This window comes from Danio aesculapii, chromosome 13 (genome assembly GCF_903798145.1).
Source record: "Danio aesculapii chromosome 13, fDanAes4.1, whole genome shotgun sequence".
NCBI classification, from domain to species: Eukaryota; Metazoa; Chordata; class Actinopteri; order Cypriniformes; family Danionidae; genus Danio; species Danio aesculapii.
The window spans coordinates 45133259-45144568 of record NC_079447.1 but is presented as its reverse complement, the minus strand read 5'-3'; the positions used below and the strand labels follow the sequence as shown (position 1 = coordinate 45144568).

Here is an 11310-nt window from a genome sequence, read left to right as displayed (position 1 = left end):
CATATAAGCAACAAAGTACAAAATGTATCAAATGTTATAGAGGGAAACTTTCAAAGTACAACATTGTTCACACTCAAATAAATAGTGCTAATGTTGTTTTGAAGTCATACATAATGAGATTTCAGACCGAATATTCAAAGTAGATTGGTAAACAATATAGGGACCAATAAAATGAATGAATGTGCGAATGTAAAACCAACTTTACCTCAATTGTTTAGTTAGGCCTATTGATCAAGATAATGTAAACAATATTAGATATATTGGGTCAGACAGTCACAGACTAGCCTTTATTGAGGACGAAAAGTGTTTTAAGAGGTGAAGAAACAGACGTTTTTTTTTTGCTAGGCTATAAAGGCAGAGGTTACTAATTAATAATTCAATCGTACTTCTACTACTACTAATAAAAACAACATATATTTTAACATATATTTATCTATTCTTCGTGGCCTACCTTAACGTGTGCGTCCCTTTTAATGATTTAGAAGACGTATATTGTTTTATATAGGCTACTTCAGACGTTTTTGTTTCTTCCCACAAAACAATTTATGTTACTAATTTTCTGTCCTAACTTTCTTGCAGTCAAACCATTCCCTCCCTGGGTGTTTCCAAATTCTCCGAAATGTTTAATAAACCATTCTGGATATTTATTTTAATTAGAGGGTTTATTCAATTCCTGATAGTAGCTATATATACATTTGAATTGATTTGCAACATTGACACGAGTGATGTTGAAATGAATTAAAATGTATCGTTTCTTTCTGTTAGAATCATCCGAAGGACTTCAAACCCGTGTTTACAATATATAATCGTTTTAAAAATGCATCACCTATTCATGGTCCTCTTGAAACTGCACTTGTGGAGCTCTTGCACATTGTGACAACATCAAAACAAGCCCGTGTGTGTATGAACTCTGTACGCCTCCGTCGTGAGGACACACAACTCGTTTCGTCATCAGTGAAATCCAACCGACCCTGACGTGATTGTGACTTCACCGAAGACCCGCCCTATTCTGAATATTAGCTGAGAAATGTTAATGTTAATACTACTATGGATGTTTACAGTTTACAAACACGTATAAATGTACATTTAAAATAAAGTTTATTGATGAATGTTTCCAAACAGCGATATAATCTATTTTAATACATGGGCAGGAAGGTCCCAGATTCTAACGATTATTGGTTGGAAGAGCTGTCAGTTGACAGGTATGGAAGGCCATTAGGGCCAAAACGTCTGCAACAAACGCGTTTACACGTTATTACGTGTTAACACGTAATTTACGCGTTAACACGCAATTACGCGTTAACACGTAGGTACGTGTTAACACGTGATTTACGTGTTAACACGCAATTTACGTGTTAACACGTTTTTTTAAACTAATGTCATTTTTAAAGCACTATTATTTAATAATTTCTCCAACCTGCTCATTTTAAAATGTATAATGTCATTTCACTTAAATCACAATAAATGTTTTGCAGTCAATGATCTGTAGTAGATATTTTGTATTATGAAAGACCAGAGATCTTCTGCAATGTTATGTTTGATGGCCGGGGACATTTTAATTCTTGTAATTCAGCTGCTGAGATTTCTTTGAAAATGGGTCCAGAGAAATCCGTATGAGCTTTATTTGACAAGTGTGGGCAAACACAAGAAATGTTTTGTATTTTTTTTTCTGGAGCACAGGATACATACAAATCAACACAAGAACACAGAATGACATAAGTGGATATAAAATAAACAATAAAACATTTTGGTTACAAAAATCATAAACACTAATGGTTGTGTATATGCATGACCATAAAAATAAACAGTTAACAACTGATCTAATAATAAAGATGTATAGAGATAAAGATGTGTAAAGATCTGAAGGTTGGGCAGGTGCACAGCAATAATCCTCTCCGCTGTCCTGACAGTCCGCTGCAGTCTTATGTCTGATTTGGTGGCTGATCCAAACCAGACAGTAATTGAAGTTTTGTCAGATGAAGAGGCGGCAGATTGTGCATTCTCATACTACATGTAACAGGTCAATAATTACTTAACACATAAATGATTTAATGCAGAGTAACCTATCTTGGTGAGGTTTATGTCTGCAAATAATGCACATATTGTAGAACAAACATTTTATAAAAATACTGTTTTTCTTTATAATTGTGTTATACATTTATGCTTGTAATATATATTTATTGTTTACAGAACTTTGGACTATGTACTTTTGTCTCTGTACTGGAAGCTCCAATCACCAAGACAAAATATTCTTGTGTGAAAACAATTGACAATAAATAATTGACAAGTTGCGATAAAACTATGTAATAACAAAGCTCCTTTCTGCCTTAAGAAAAAACTAAATTATGATTAACTAAATCAAAATTACAAGATAAAAAGTCGAAATAATGATTTAATAACTCAAAATTATGACTGAATAAATCTGTAGAAATTACATGACAATAGGTGGCGTCAAACAACCATCTAAATGTGGAACTTAATTCTCTAAAGATGTTTAATCTAATAAAACAAAGTTTTTTTAGAGAGTTATTAAATCTTTAACTGAAAATGTCATTTTTTCAAGCACACAGTTTTCTTAAACAAGCTAATGAAATAACCTAAACTCAAATTAATGTTCCATGGTAATTTATTTGACAAGTAACTTTGCATTTTAGTGGGTAACACATGCAGTTGAAGTCAATGCAAAATTAAGTTAAAATAATATTTCCCACATTATCTTTAACGAACAAAGGAAATTCACAGTATTATCTATGTCGCAGTGTCCTATACAACAAAAATAATTCTTCTGGAGTCATAATAAGTCTTATAGTGTGTGTATATTATATTATATTATATTATATTATATATATATATATATATATATATATATATATATATATATATATATATATATATATATATATATATATATATATATATATATATATATCTCAATTATTATGCAAACTTTAATACTTACTTTAAAATATTAAGATGTTGTTGGTAATTTTATCTTGACAGACTGGCACAATTCAGCATGTAGACTCTCAAATTAAATATAAATAACGCATTGCATAGGCATGCACAGAGCATCTCCGTTCTCACAATGAGTTTCTGAGTTCTATCATCCAACCAAGTTTGTTCTTCCGAAGTAATCTGGGAACAAGGTCAGTGCTGCAAATAGCTTGTAAAGCCTGGCTCATTCAAAGAGACCTGCGCAATGAATGATAATGTCATTAATAATCACAACAGTATAAATCAGACTTCTCTAAAACAGTAAATATTGCACATAAAATTTAACAAATAGTGTTTTGGCGCTGAAGCATATAGCGGACTTGTGCACTTCAGATGGTATTCTCTCGTTTATTGTGTAGATAACGGACACACAAAAAAAAAAAAAATAATAATAATAATAAAAAAAAACACCCACACATTACAATTAAGATATAAATTATATTAAATCAAATGTTTCAAAAAGATAATTTTCCAAGAAATGATTTCTTTTGTTGTGTGGAAAAGGGTTTGATTAGTAATCTACTGTAATTGTTGTGTCTCAAACCCCTGTCATATGTCTGCTACATTTTTAATTTCTCATTATTTTAAAGATTATGGTGCTTTCATTTTCTCCTCACTTGCTGCAGGAGTTTTAAAATCCTAACCGATAATAAAATCTGGTTGCAGCGCACACGAGGCGAATCTTCTGCGATTTCATTATCCCAAATCTTAAACGTACGCACACTAGAAGATATGAAAACTGCGGCACAGCACACTACAAGATACTCTTAAAATTGTGCCTAATAGAGCACCTAATTGAAGAATAACTCTGCTTTTTATTTATTATAGGCTAGGTTACAAATATTCGACCATCTGCCTGAGCGAACAGCCTGCAGAATGAAAAATGGTGCTTGTTGGGAAAAAAAAAAAAATGCACATTAGGTCCAAACAAAATGTCTATTCTTCTTATTATTATGGATCAGAAAGAAGACAAAAAGGCAGATTAACAAAGAATGGATATTTAATGATACTTTAAACAATGTTGAGGTTGTTTAGAACAGAAATATCATCAACACCAGCGTAAAAGAAAGCAAAACAAACAGAACTTAACTTTGGGTGGTAACTGAAAACAAGATGATGCCGGTGGAGTTAAACACAGTACAGGATTCACAGCACGAAATAACAGACGGGATGACAGGCAAACTGGTGGGCAGGCAGGCAGGCAGGCAGGCAGGCAGGCAGGCAGGCAGAAGCTATCAAGTCAAAGAGAACCGAGTCTGGGTACTAACAAATAGATCAGACAGAGAATGAGTGAATGTTCCAGGCTTATGTAGTGCGAGCAGGGTGATGAGCAACAGGTGAAGGTGATTTAGTATTCTGGTGATTGGGGCTGTGCAGGTGCAGTGAATAAATCTGACAGTCCAGAAGGATTCCTGACAATTATTATTATAAGCTAATAATATCTCTATAATACTGGGATGTGCTGTGCTTCGACTGGCTATCTATTTCAAAAGAAAAATTGTTACCTGTTGCTGTTGCACTTTTCTATACTTTAATTTTCTAAACCTTACATTTTAATGTTTAAGCATTTTGTTTCATTGGCTACACATCTGGGTCATAAATACCACACACACATAATAAAGTGTGGCTAATGAAAAAAAAAATTAATTTAAGCTTATTATAAATTAGCTTATTAATTTATTCAGTGTTAAAACCAATGTGATTCTCGCCAGCTATTTTTTCAGGACGTTGTCACAGCCATAAACGGAATAACTGGCTGTATTAATAGCCTAATAATTACTTATTGTCATTATGGTAATATTTGACCAACTGCTAATTTATAATAAGCTTAAATTATAATTTTTTTACCCACAAGTTTGTGCGGTATTCATGAGCCCAATGTGCAGCCAATAAATCAAAATGCTTAAATATTAAAATGTCCTTAAAACTATAAAACTATATATATATATATATATATATATATATATATATATATATATATATATATATATATATATATATATATATATATATATATATATATATATATGTTATGTTGGTTCAGTATAGGGAATAGAATAGTATAATGTATTAAAAAAATCCCATAGTCCCATATTCTAAACCGAAAAGAGTAGGCTATAGGCTATAAGATTTTTTTTTTCAGAGAGAGATAACTGCAGGGCCAGGGTTTTGCATTGTGAATTATATTTTTCCACATAGCCAACCATTTTGCTTTTGAACTATATAGCCAGTCAAGGCACAGTATAATAAGTAAAACTGACCACAATTTAGTTTGCCTGCGATAAACTGGCAGGAAATATACATTAAATACCAAGGCTGATTATTTTACTGGCATTGAGGCACACTATTACAGATTTTCAACAAAAATATTATAACATATGAGGAAACATATTTGACAACAACAGATCCTATTATTGTCACAACAAATGTCCTTAATTACCTACCTAGTTGACAGCAAGCGTCAAGTGTTTATTGAGATTGTGTCTGTCATCAGTTCTTTATGAAGCATTACACAGAAGCGCGTGCGGTGACCGCAGCGATGTTCAGCTGATGAGGCGCATTTATTTAGCCTGTAACCTACCCTACTGTATAAATTTTTTTTTTTACGTATAATGTTCCATTACTTAAAATTTCATTAAAATGTATATGTATAGTTTATATATAAAATGAGCCCTAGCTTATTTCGCTTTGATAATTATGCAAGGATAATATTGCATATTCGGTTTAGGCCTGGATAAATTATGTATTTTATACAAGGATTGTTTATGGACTAAGCTAACTGTAATTTAAGCGAAAGGAGAGAGACCGAGTGCGCGCGCGAGAGGACTCATATCTCCTTGGTGACCAATCTTTATTGATTGCGGATTCCAGCAGTAAGAGCAGACTGTGAAGGTTTAGTAACAGAGTTTTTCTTAAAATATCGCAATGCACACAACATAATGAGTGACATATCAGAATTAAAAAGAGGATAAACTGTTGGTGTGCGTCTCGCTGGTGCATCTGTGACCAAGACAGAACGTATTTGTTTGAGATGATCAAGAGCCACGTTATCCAGGGTAAATCACCAAATGAAGAAGAAGAGCCACATCCATCAGGAAGAACATTGGATGCCAGAGGAATCTGTCTGAAATAAATGTCTTTGTGTAGTGAACAAGCATGAATAACATGCAGGTTTTAGAGTATTGGAATTCTCAGCTTCAACCTGCATGTTTTTCATGCTTGTTAACCATTAATTAATATGATTTACTATTACCATTAACAAAGCATTTGTGAGTGTAATTATGAACCTTATTGTAGTGTACACTCCAGCATTATCTAATGTTACATTTGTTCATTGTTTGTTCTTGTTACCACTAATGTGTTAATTAACACTGTAACAGGCGTTAATAAGAGTTATCTTACATTTCTTTATGTTTAAGGATCACTTTACTTCTATTGTTTATGCGGGACTTTTATTTTGACAAGAAATCCGTTTTTCAGAGCTAAAAAGAAATGATGAGAGAACAGTATGGGCATTTCATGACGGTTTATCAGAGCTCGTACTAAAAAGGACGGTCTATAAGTTTATTCAGCAACCCCCGAAAAGGCATACGGTTTGTTATTGTAGACTATTTCATTAAAATTATTTTCGCTAGTCTCTCTCTCTCTCTCTCGATTTTTTTTTATCCTCGTATGAATACAGCCCAACGTTATTTTACAGTTAGATGACTGGTAAAGAAGCAGGCTATCGGAAATTGAAATAAAAAACTGTCTCAGCGCAATCTCTGCCTTATTCCTCGCTGCCAAATATGTTGAGCTCCTTTTAAGGAAGTGGACCAGATGGCGTAGGCTCGACGTAGCCATTGTGTAACAAAACGATTGCGCGCATCACCACATTAATATTTAGGAGAAGGATTACGAGCAGTTACGACAGACACAGTCATCGGGACACCACAGCTACGTTTTACTTGAATTATTCATGATGCAGTGACCGAAGCACTACGCTGCACTTACGGTGGCCTTACCTCATCAACCAAGATCATGACGGGAGAGTAACGCACGCGGAAGTGCGTTAAGAAATACAAACCGAAAGCAGCAAGTATCGCTGCTGTTTAATGTCTGGTTCAGTTATTTATCGAAGCCAGTTTCTGCCAGGAAATCATGCTTTAGAAATAAAGATTATGATTTAGAAAAGTCGAAATTATTGGATAAAAATCAAAATTGGAGGTCCAAGGTGGAGGTGAATGATTAATCTAATGAAACATGAAATCTTTATAGTAAATTGAATCTTTAACTGAAAATGAGATTTAAATTGTTAATTTCTATTATATAGTATAAAACATATCATTTCAAATAAATATCAAGACATACAAATATACCAATTAATCATATATATATATATATATATATATATATATATATATATATATATATATATATATATATATATATATATATTACAATTCTGTCTAAAGATGTTAAAGTGGCATAAAACAGTATATATAATGCACAAATATTTAATACTACTCCAGTCTATACAACAGGATGAGTCCATTTTTACGGTTGTCATGTTTTATGTTTTGTATTTGTTACAGCCAAAACATAATTTTATGTGTAAGCCTTGAATATTGTATTGTGCTCCACTCTGATTTTCCACCTTTGACCTTTTCCAAAAATGTCACCCTTGTGCTCTGCCCAGCTGAACCTGCCTGAGTCAGAGTGGTTTGGCTATAAATACTGGCTTCTGAAGCTATAGTGAGTTGAGGAACACTTCTTAGTTGGTATTTGTGATTGTGGTCACTAGTGGTTGTGGTAGTTGGATTAAGCCTTAAAGCCAAATTAATATTATTGCGCCTGCATGTCCATTACTATTTATTATTTTGTGTACTTGATTTGAGATTTACTTCCAAGTGTGACTAAAGGATGAGTGCCTTTTATTTTGTATATCTTTTCACCTGTTCGGGGTTTTTTTTCTTCTTTTTTTTCCCCTCTATCTTTGAGTTTTGTTTGTTTTATTTATTATTATTTTTTGCATTGCTAGTCCTCTAAATTTAGCTGCTTTCTCTTTGTGGTTAGGCTATACTCCCTCAGCTTGACAACTAGTTTCTATTAAAGTTCCAATATTTCTAATAAACATATTTCTATAAAATAAAATCCTTTTTTTTTTGTTTTTTTTTCTCTCCTCTAACCTTGTGCTGACTCCTCACTCTTGGGCTGAGGATTGAAGTGTGTTCTCCACATTTCTTTAATTCTAATTCAATATTTGTACCAAATTTTAGTCTGTTACATCTTATTTCAAACGAGCTCCTTGATTTACAAAAAAAAAAAAAAAAATATATATATATATATATATATATATATATATATATATATATATATATATATATATATATATATATATATATATATATATATATATATATATATATATAACCTTTTAAAGAGTACACTTGAAAACATGATTTATGGAAATTATTAAAACTGGATATTTTAGTAGTTTTCAGAAAATGGTATTTACATTTGAGTTTAGATTTTTTAATAAAAACATTTAAGTAACCTATTTATATAACTTTTAAAATTTAAGACTGTTAAGAGATTGTCCATTTTACTGGCCACTCAATGGATGACAACACAATGAAGCAATATAGTCTAACTCTTTATCTATTTTTTTTTTCTTTAACAGCGAACCTCCTCAAGACAGTACTTTCTGTATGAAATTTATATTTGAAAGAAACTAGTTTATGAATACCTCCTCATGTAGAGGTGAATAAGTTGACAGAAGCTGAATTAAACTTGCTCAAATGCTGTTGCTGTCAAACATTGTTTACTTAACTTAGTCAGTTTAATGATAAAGAGATTGACCGACTATGCAATGCTCTCTTGTAAAAGTGTTTTATTTAGATATATTTGTGGCTGCTGTATTTTGTAGTTTTTCGATACATGTAAAATGGATGTAGTTAGTATTTTAAAATGCATTTCAATGTGATGCGGTGGCGCAGTATGCTGTCGCCTCACAGCAAGAAGGTTGCTGGTTCGAGCCTCGGCTGAGTCAGTTGGTATTTCTGTGTGGAGTTTGCATGTTCTCCCCTCGTTTGTGTGGGTTTCCTCTGGGTGCTCCGGTTTCCCCCACAAGTCCAAAGACATGCCGTACAGATGAATTAGGTAGGCTAAATTGTCGTGTGTGTGTGTGTGTGTGTGTGTGTGTGTACACGTTTCCCAGTGCTGGGCTACAACTGAAAACGTTCTGGATGAGTTGGCGGTTCATTCACCTGTGGTGAACCCAAATTACTAAAGGGACTAAGCCGAAAAGAAAATGAATATCGAAAAAATTGCCCCTTACCCTATTTATATAACTATTACAAATATGTACATGTTCAAATATAATGTTTTTGAATAATATGTTTTATGTAAAATAAATCTATATTTTCACACAATTCTCAGTTAAAGATTAAATAACGAGCCTTTTTTTTTTGTTTTTAAATTAAACTTTTTATAAAATCATCCTTAGAAAATTAAGTTCCACATTTAGATAGTGCTTTGTGGCCACCTATTGTTGTAATGTAATTTCTACAGATTTATTCAGTCATAATTTTGAGTTCTTAAATAATAATTTCTGCTTTTTATCTTGTAATTTTGATTTAGTTAATCATAATTTGAGTTTTTCTTACCTCAATTGTTTGCACACAAGAATATTTTGTCTTGGTGATTGGAGCTTCCAGTACAGAGACAAAAGTACATAGTCCAAAGTTCTGTAAACAATAAATATATATTACAAGCATAAATGTATAACACAATTATAAAGAAAAACAGTATTTTTATAAAATGTTTGTTCTACAATATGTGCATTATTTGCAGACATAAACCTCACCAAGAGTGTTTGCCCACACTTGTCAAATAAAGCTCATACTGATTTCACTGGACATGTTTTTCAAAAAATCTCAGCAGCTGAATGACAAGAATTAAAATGTCCCCGGCCATCAAACATAACATTGCAGAAGATGTCTGGCCTTTCATAATACAAAATATCTACTACAGATCATTGACTGCAAAACATTTATTGTGATTTAAGTGAAATGACATTATACATTTTAAAATGAGCAGGTTGGAGAATTTATTAAATGATAATGGTTTAAAAATGACATTAGTTTGAAAAAAAACGTGTTAACACGTAAATTGCGTGTTAACACGTAAATCACGTGTTAACACGTACCTACGTGTTAACGCGTAATTGCGTGTTAACGCGTAAATTACGTGTTAACACGTAATAACGTGTAAACGCGTTTGTTGCAGACGTTTTGGCCCTAATGGCCTTCCATAGACAGGAAATATCAAGGTAGTGTGCGCCTGCACCATTTCCACGTCAGTAAGTTTGCCTGTGGAGGAGATTACCTACCGGTGACAGAGTATCTGTCTAACGTTAATGCTATAACAGAAAAACAGCAGGGTATGACAACACTACGCGGAACAGTCTGAAATGTAAGCTTTTATTCAACGCAGTTACTGCGGAATTACTCTTTCTCTGAGCGCTCTTAGCAGCTTGCTAAGTTAACCAAATGAGTGAAAATGAATCTGAACGCCATTTTGGATTCGCTACCTTAGAGTAAACAGCGTATTTTCATGCTTTTTTTTTCTTTTGACAAGCGCATGTACGTAGAATGAGTCACGGGTTCTTATTAAACTAAACGACAGGATCACTAGGTCTAATTTGATATGTTTATTTGTGCATTTAAGAGCTGCTGTCATAACAAACCGCTTGCTAGCTTGTTGACAGGTTGGTTAGCTCAGTTGGTTAGTCATACGACTTTTTTAGTTCTCTTTCATAGTCCCATCTCAAAGTAGAAGATATAAGGGAAAACACTAATAATAATGTAGGCCCATATATGCTCATATTGTCACTAAATTTGATTTGTTGTTGTATTAGTGGCAGCACTGTTAGCTGATTTGCTAAGCTTATTGGCCTGCTGATATCTATAATCAATTCACACTCATCATCAACCTTTGTACGTCGCACTGTGCGGTGAGAGACTTGTAATCGATAGATGCTGACATTGTGAATGACCAATTGCAGTACTGTTAAAAATGTTGAAGACCTGATTTATTGCAGCTCGTGTCTGCGAGGCTGTCATGAAGGTCTGCTCTGTAGCATCATGATGCTGGCTGTTAGTACGTGGCCATCATCATCACCATCGTCACTGAATGATCCGGGATTTCTTGTTGAAATATCTACTAGTAGGCTAATAAAGCAAATAAATGGGCTTCATTATCTGGGTTGAAGTGCACATGTTACAAAAGAGTTTGTTTTTCACACCAATTTTCCCTTCAGTATGTGTAAGGGAC

General features: G+C 33.1%; 1 protein-coding gene across 5 annotated transcripts in view; it reads left to right on the top strand.

Moving 5' to 3' along the window:
- The first annotated feature begins 10326 nt into the window (after positions 1-10326).
- Positions 10327-11310, top strand: part of gbf1 (golgi brefeldin A resistant guanine nucleotide exchange factor 1) — a 197086-nt gene continuing 196102 nt past the window's right edge. For all 5 annotated transcript variants that reach the window (XM_056470372.1, XM_056470370.1, XM_056470369.1 and 2 more), the window contains exon 1: positions 10327-10449. The gene's annotated coding sequence lies outside the window, so the exon portion shown is untranslated. The remainder of the gene's footprint in view (positions 10450-11310) is intronic.